Source organism: Ascaphus truei, unplaced genomic scaffold, assembly GCF_040206685.1.
Source record: "Ascaphus truei isolate aAscTru1 unplaced genomic scaffold, aAscTru1.hap1 HAP1_SCAFFOLD_737, whole genome shotgun sequence".
NCBI lineage: Eukaryota > Metazoa > Chordata > Amphibia > Anura > Ascaphidae > Ascaphus > Ascaphus truei.
The window spans coordinates 177,573-185,733 of NW_027457072.1; the positions used below are offsets into that span (position 1 = coordinate 177,573).

The 8,161-nt window shown below is 59.7% G+C and overlaps 1 protein-coding gene across 2 annotated transcripts in view; it reads right to left on the minus strand.

Moving 5' to 3' along the window:
- The window catches only part of PRKAR1A (protein kinase cAMP-dependent type I regulatory subunit alpha), a 44,777-nt gene extending 38,679 nt beyond the window's left edge, over window positions 1-6,098 (minus strand). Inside the window, exon 1 of one of the 2 annotated variants that reach the window (XM_075584761.1) lies at window positions 5,850-6,098. The gene's annotated coding sequence lies outside the window, so the exon portion shown is untranslated. The remainder of the gene's footprint in view (window positions 1-5,849) is intronic. The other variant, XM_075584760.1, reaches the window with a different exon arrangement.
- Window positions 6,099-8,161: the final 2,063 nt, after the last annotated feature.

Sequence of the window (8,161 nt, forward strand, 5' to 3'; positions counted from 1 at the left end):
AAGTTTAACAATTTGAGATTTCTTCGGGACCACAAGGGAGACCGGATCTTTGCGCTACAAATGTGAAATGACACTTGACAGGTCTGGCACAGTCTGCTTATCAGGAGCAGTCTCTCATCGTATTGTATTTAGGGCACTATTCACAAAGAAGTGCTCAGCCACAAGACCGGGCGTTACGGTCCTGTTACTTAAATGGACTCAGCGCTGCAGAAAGTTTTATGGTTTATGGCACAACTTAATAAATATGACCCCTAGTTAAGCATTAACCCATTTACTACCAAAGGGCAGCTTCCAAAGCACACTTCCAAATAGCAGAGGTTTGTGCATATATTCACAATTGAGATATTAATCTGTGAAGGCTCACTATATCCAATGGAGACTTGGGGTTACGGACACAAACAATATGACCTTTTCAGCTAATAATCTGAACATAAACTGCTGGAAATAACCAAGCAGACTTGACAGGGCATTAGACATGTCTGAGGGTAGCATGGTGCACACACAAACTCATATCCAATGTAACAGCGATTACCACCACATTTCATTCCCTCAACACCAGAAGGATTTGCCATTCTATATCTTAAGCCATACAATGACAGAGGCACCTGAAACACTTAATAACATTCTACTGTGCATAGTATCTTAATGCATCATATATGTTTCTGCCTGTTATTTTTACACCTATATATTAACATATACAGTAGTTCATAGTACTGTACATATTATTTAAATGCATATCATACAGTATATCATATACACACACACACATTATTTTAATGCATTGCTTATTATTTGCAAGTTCCATGGAGAAACAACATATACTGTACTACATAGAATTGTGCATATTTTTTGAATGCATATCACATTTATGATATCATTACACAAATATATGCACAGTAATACATCACTGTGTATATCTTAATGCACTACATACTTGCATGTTATTTTTACACACACACACACGCGTAAAAATACTGTGCATATTTGAATACATATTCCATATACATACATTTGACACACACACACACACACACACACACTTTATTTAAATATATATACTATATTTTTACCCATGTACATATAAACATACAGTACTACATAGCACTGTGCATATTATAATGCATTATATTTACATGTTATTTTTACATATACTGTACATATATTAACATACAGGGGTAAATAGTACTATGCATATTATTTGAATGCATACCATATATAGTATACATGTAACATTATAACCTACACTAATACCATACACACTTTATATTTGCATCACACACGTATATGTATATACAGTAATAAATGTGTGTGTGTCCAGAAAGTATGTGTACAGTCCAGAGTGTTGGTTGGTGCCAGTGTCCCCACAGACCTTGTCTCCCCCCCCCCCCACAATGGCTGAGTTACACCCCAGACCTTGTCTCCCTCTCCCTCCCCCCCACACAATGGCTGAGTTACACCCCAGACCTTGTCTCCCTCTCCCCCCCCCCCCCCCACAATGGCTGAGTTACACCCCAGACCTTGTCTCCCTCCCCCCCCCCCAGTCTTTGTCTCCACCCCAGAGCTGCCCCCCCAGACCTTCTCTCCCCCCACCCGAGCTGCCCCCCTGACCTGCCCCCCCAGACCTTCTCTCCCCCCACCCGAGCTGCCCCCCTGACCTGCACCCCCAGACCCTTTCCCCCCCCCCCCCACCCGAGCTGCTCCCCCAGACCTTTCCCCCCCCCCACCCAAGCTGCTCCCCCAGACCTGGTCTCCCCCCCACCCGAGCTGCTCCCCCAGACCTGGTCTCCCCCCCACCCGAGCTGCTCCCCCAGACCTGGTCTCCCCCCCACCCGAGCTGCTCCCCCAGACCTGGTCTCCCCCCCACCCGAGCTGCTCCCCCAGACCTGGTCTCCCACCCACCCGAGCTGCTCCCCCAGACCTGGTCTGCCCCCCCCTCTGAGCTGCTCCCCCAGACCTGGTCTCCCCCCCCCCTCTGAGCTGCCCCCAGACCTGGTCTCCCCCCCCCACCCGAGCTGCCCCCCCAAGACCTGGTCTCCCCCCCCGAGCTGCCACCCAGACTTGGTCTCCCCCTCCCCCCCCGAGCTTCCCCCCAGACCTTGTCTCCCCCTCCCCCCCCCGAGCTTCCCCCCAGACCTTGTCTCTCCCCTCCCCCCCCTCTGAGCTGTCCCCAGACCTGGTCTCCCCCCCTCTGAGCTGCCCCCAGACCTGGTCTCCCCCCTCTCTGAGCTGCCCCCAGACCTGTTCTCCCCCCCCTCTGATCTGCCCCCAGACCTGTTCTCCCCCCCCCTCCGAGCTGCCACCCCAAGACCTGGTCTCCCCCCCACTAGAGCTGCCCCCCCAGACCTGGTCTCCCCCCCACTCGAGCTGCCCCCCAGACCTGGTCTCCTCCCCACCCGAGCTTCCCCCCCCCAGACCTGGTCTCCCCCCCCTAGACCTGGTCTCCCCCCCCCCTAGACCTGGTCTCCCCCCCCCTCCCCCCCCCTAGACCTGGTCTCCCCCCCCCCTAGACCTGGTCTCCCCCCCCCCCTAGACCTGGTCTCCCCCCCCCCTAGACCTGGTCTCCCCCCCCCCTAGACCTGGTCTCCCCCCCCCCCTAGACCTGGTCTCCCCCCCCCCCTAGACCTGGTCTCCCCCCCCCCCTAGACCTGGTCTCCCCCCCCCCCTAGACCTGGTCTCCCCCCCCCCCTAGACCTGGTCTCCCCCCCCCTAGACCTGGTCTCCCCCCCCACCCGAGCTGCCCCCCAAGACCTGGTCTCCCCCCCACCCTAGCTGCCCCCCCCAGACCTGGTCTCCCCCCCACCCGAGCTTCCCCCCACAGAACTGGTCTCCCCCCCCACCCGAGCTTCCCCCCCCAGAACTGGTCTCCCCCCCCACCCGAGCTTTCCCCCCCAGACCTTGTCTCCCCCCCACTCGAGCTGCCCCCCAGACCTTGTCTCCCCCCCACCCGAGCTTCCCCCCCCCCAGACCTGGTCTCCCCCCCACCCGAGCTTCCCCCCCCAGACCTTGTCTCCCCCCCACTCGAGCTGCCCCCCCAGATCATGTCTCCCCCCCACCCGAGCTGCCCCCCCAGACCTTGTCTCCCCCCCCAGACCTTGTCTCCCCCCCACTCGAGCTGCCCCCCCAGACCATGTCTCCCCCCCACCCGAGCTGCCCCCCCAGACCTTGTCTCCCCCCCACCTGAACTGCCCCCCCAGACCTTGCCTCCCCCCCACCCGAGCTGCCCCCCCAGACCTTGTCTCCCCCCCCCAGACCTTATCTCCCCCCCACTCGAGCTGCCCCCCCAGACCTTGTCTCCCCCCCACCCGAACTGCCCCCCCAGACCTTGTCTCCCCCCCCCAGACCTTATCTCCCCCCCACTCGAGCTGCCCCCCCAGACCTTGTCTCCCCCCCCCCCGAGCTGCCTCCCAGACCTTGTCTTCCCCCCCCCAGCTGCCCCCCCAGACTTTGTCTTTCCCCCCCCAGCTGCCCCCCCAGACCTTGTCTCCCCCCCCAAGCTCCCCCCCCAGACCGTGTCTCCCCCCCGGAGCTGCCCCCCAGACCTTGTCTCCCCCCCCCGAGCTGCCCCCCAGACCCTGTCTCCCCCCCCCCGAGCTGCCCCCCAGACCCTGTCTCCCCCCCCCCCGAGCTGCCCCCCAGACCTTGTCTCCCCCCCCCCCAGACCTTGTCTCCCCCCCCCCCGAGCTGCCCCCCAGACCTTGTCTCCCCCCCCCCCCGAGCTGCACCCCAGACCTTGTCTCCCCCCCGAGCTGCCCCCCCAGACCTGGTCTCCCCCCCCGAGCTGCCCCCCCAGACCTGGTCTCCCCCCCCCGAGCTGCCCCCCAGACCTTGTGTCCCCCTCCTGAGCTGCCCCCCAGACCTTGTGTCCCCCTCCTGAGCTGCCCCTCAGATCTTGTCTCCCTCCCCCCAAGCTGCCCCCCAGACCTTGTCTTCCCCCCCGAGCAGCCCCCCCAGACCTGGTCTCACCCCCAGACCTGGTCACCCCCCCCGAACTGCCTCCCCAGACCTTGTCTCCCCCCCCAGACCTTGTCTCTCCACCCGAGCTGCCCCCCCAGACCTTGTCTCCCCCCCGAGCTGCCTCCCCAGATCTTGTCTCCCCCCCAGACCTTGTGTCTCCCCCCCGAGCTGCCCCCCCAGACCTTGTCTCCCCCCCTGAGCTGCCTCCCCAGACCTGGTCTCCCCCCCCGAGCTGCCCCCCCAGACCTGGTCTCCCCCCCCGAGCTGCCCCCCAGACCTTGTGTCCCCCCTCCTGAGCTGCCCCCCAGACCTTGTGTCCCCCTCCTGAGCTGCCCCTCAGATCTTGTCTCCCTCCCCCCAAGCTGCCCCCCCAGACCTTGTCTTCCCCCCCGAGCAGCCCCCCCAGACCTGGTCTCACCCCCAGACCTGGTCACCCCCCCGAACTGCCTCCCCAGACCTTGTCTCCCCCCCCAGACCTTGTCTCTCCACCCCAGACCTTGTCTCTCCCCCCGAGCTGCCCCCCCAGACCTTGTCTCCCCCCCGAGCTGCCTCCCCAGATCTTGTCTCCCCCCCAGACCTTGTGTCTCCCCCCCGAGCTGCCCCCCCAGACCTTGTCTCCCCCCCTGAGCTGCCTCCCCAGACCTCGTCTCCCCCCCCCCGAGCTGCCCCCCCAGACCTCGTCTCCCCCCCCCAGCTGCCCCCCCAGACCTCGTCTCCCCCCCCCGAGCTGCCCCCCCAGACCTCGTCTTCCCCCCCCGAGCTGCCCCCCCAGACCTCGTCTCCCCCACCCCCGAGCTGCCCCCCCAGACCTCGTCTCCCCCACCCCCGAGCTGCCCCCCAGACCTCGTCTCCCCCCCCCCCGAGCTGCCCCCCCAGACCTCGTCTCCCCCACCCCCGAGCTGCCCCCCAGACCTCGTCTCCCCCCCCACAGACCTTGTCTCTCCCACCGAGCTGCCCCCCAGACCTTGTCTCCCCCCCGAGCTGCCCCCTCAGACCTCGTCTCCCCCCCGACCATGTCTCTCCCCCCCTAGACCTTGTCTCTCCCCCTGAGCTGTCCCCCCAGACCTTGTCTCCCCCCCGAGCTTCCCCCCCCCAGACCTCGTCTCCCCCCACTCCCAGACCTTGTCTCCTCCCCCCCCCAGACCTTGTCTCCCCCCCCCCAGACCTCGTCTCCCCCCACTCCCAGACCTTGTCTCCTCCCCCCCAGACCTTGTCTCCCCCCATGAGCTGCCCCCCCCAGACCTTGTCTCCCCCCCCCCCCCCGAGCTGCCCCCCAAACCTTGTCTCTTTATCCCCCCCCCCCCCCAGACTTTGTCTCTTTACACCCCCCCCACACACACACACCTTGTGTCCCCCTCCTGAGCTGGGCCCCCCAGACCTCGTCTCCCCCCCCGAGCTGCCCCCCAGACCTCGTCTCCCCCACCCCCGAGCTGCCCCCCAGACCTCGTCTCCCCCCCCCTGACCTTGTCTCCCCCCCCACAGACCTTGTCTCTCCCACCGAGCTGCCCCCCAGACCTTGTCTCCCCCCCGAGCTGCCCCCCCAGACCTCGTCTCCCCCCCGACCATGTCTCTCCCCCCCTAGACCTTGTCTCTCCCCCTGAGCTGTCCCCCCAGACCTTGTCTCCCCCCCGAGCTTCCCCCCCCCAGACCTCGTCTCCCCCCACTCCCAGACCTTGTCTCCTCCCCCCCCAGACCTTGTCTCCCCCCATGAGCTGCCCCCCCCAGACCTTGTCTCCCCCCCCGAGCTGCCCCCCAAACCTTGTCTCTTTATCTCCCCCCCCCCCCCCCCCAGACTTTGTCTCTTTACACCCCCCCCCCCCCCCCACACACACACACACACATTTTGTGTCCCCTCCTGAGCTGGGCCCCCCAGACTTTGTGTCCCCCTCTCTCACCAGTCTGGCTGCTCCCCTCGCTGTGCTCTCGGTGCTGTCTCTCTCCCCCCCGGTGCTCTTGGTGCTGTGTTTCTCCCCCCTCCTCCGGTGCTCACGGTGGTCTCGGCTCTGTCTCTCTCTCCCCTCCGGTGCTCTCGGCGCTGTCTCTCTCTCCCCCCCGGTGCTCTCGGCGCTGTGTCTCCCCCGCTGCTGTGTCTCTCTCCCCCCCGGTGGTCTCGGTGCTGTCTCCCCTCACGGCCCTCACCGGAAACCGCCGCGTCAGCCAATGGCTCGCGGACAGTGACGTCAATCGGCCTCGCTCTGGCAGGAAACGGTTACCCCTGGCAACGGTAACCCCTGCAATGCCGGGCAGGCCCTGGGAGAGACTGAACGTGTATAGAACATGATGTATACCTCTCTATAATGCTCTCTCGCCACACACTATATATATATCCCACACACAATATACACTGCAATGTATATATATCCCCACACAATATACAGTGCAATGTATATATATATATATATATCCCCACACAATATACAGGGCAATGTGTAATATACAGTGCAATGTATATATATATATATCCCCACACAATATACAGTGCAATGTGTGTTTATATATATCCCCCTCAAAAAAATTCTAAAACCTGTCGCTTTTTCCTCCGCAATATAACAAAGATACGCCCTTTCCTCTGTTGCTCGACTGCTAAAACTCTGACTCAGGCCCTCATTCTCTCCCGTCTTGATTACTGTAACCTCCTGCTGTCTGGCCTTCCTGCCTCTCACCTGTCTCCCCTACAATCTATCCTAAACGCTGCAGCCAGAATCACTCTACTCTTTCCGAGATCTGTCTCAGCGTCTCCCCTCACGAAATCCCTCTCCTGGCTTCCGATCAAATCCCGCGTCTCACACTCCATTGTTCTCACTTTTAAAGCTTTATACTCTTCTGCTCCTCCCTTACATCTCAGCCCTAATTTCTCGTTGTGCACCACCCCGACTCTTGCGTTCTGCTCAAGGATGTCTTCTTTCTACCCCCTTTGTATCTAAAGCCCTCTCCCGCCTTAAACCTTTTTCACTCACTGCCCCACACCTCTGGAATGCCCTTCCCCTTAGTACCCGACTAGCACCCTCTATATCCACCTTTAAGACCCACCTTAAGACACACTTGCTTAAAGAAGCATATGAATAGCAGTGTGGATATTCTGAACACATGATACATAAAGCTTGGCCCCCTGCAGACGCACTTACCAGAACTCCCTCCTACTATCACTGTACGTTCTCCCTACCTACCAATTAGACTGTAAGCTCCTCGGGCCAGGGACTCCTCTTCCGTAATGTTACTTTTATGTCTAAAGCACTTATTCCCATGATCTGTTATTTATATGTAGCCCCCCTGTAAACAGCACAGGCTATACCTATCTCCCTTCTACTGTGATAAGCCCTGTTAAGATCAGGCACCAGTAATAATCCTGGGTTTTCCCCCTTCATAGCCCTGCCCTGAGTGGTAGATGCAGGCCTGGACTCTGCTGCAGGCGTGAGCAAGAGGGGAGGTTCTGCTGACGTCACGAGAGGTGGGGCTGACTCTATATTTAGCCGCCAACTCCAGCGAGTAGTGAGTTGATACCGGGAGTTCGTAGTGTTACGCCGAGGAGTGTTAGTTGATACTGAGAGTGCTGTTAAGCTCAGAGTTATGCAAGAGCCTACATGGCAAGTAGATATGCCGTAAGTCCAAGAATCCTGCGGATCGGTCCCAGGAGTGGGAGGAGACCGCGGTCTTCCCTGCGCAGAGTGCAGGAGCAGAGTGAGGGGAGGAGAGATTCAGCTTTCCTGAGTAGAGCTGATAGAGCTATAGATTGGTGGACCAATGCCCTCACCCCACCGCCTGGGGTGATGGGGAGAATCTAAGCCCCACCACGAGGATAACCTCGGGGGTGGGGACACGGGGTGTTGAAGCCCTAGCACAGACCATCCTGTCGGAGGAGAGACTTGGAGGGAAGGAGAGGAGGAATTATCTGTGTGTTGCGGCTACTGGAAGCCACTATCGTTTGGAGTTGCCTATCTGCCAATAAATGAGACTATCCTTTGTTACCCAAAGACTGTGTGTGAATTGGGAGCTATTACCCTGGGACCCAAGGGGTTCTTCTATACAGGTCCTGTCCCATATCCGGGGAGAATAGAAGATGGAGGCGCTGCACCACTAGGAGAAGATGGAGGCTACCACCCCAGAAGCCCGGTCCTGGCTCCCCCACTAACATCGCGGGAAGCTCAGGCCCTCCTGTTTACCACAGGTATGCACCACACCGCATGTAATCCGTCCTCATGTACCCTAG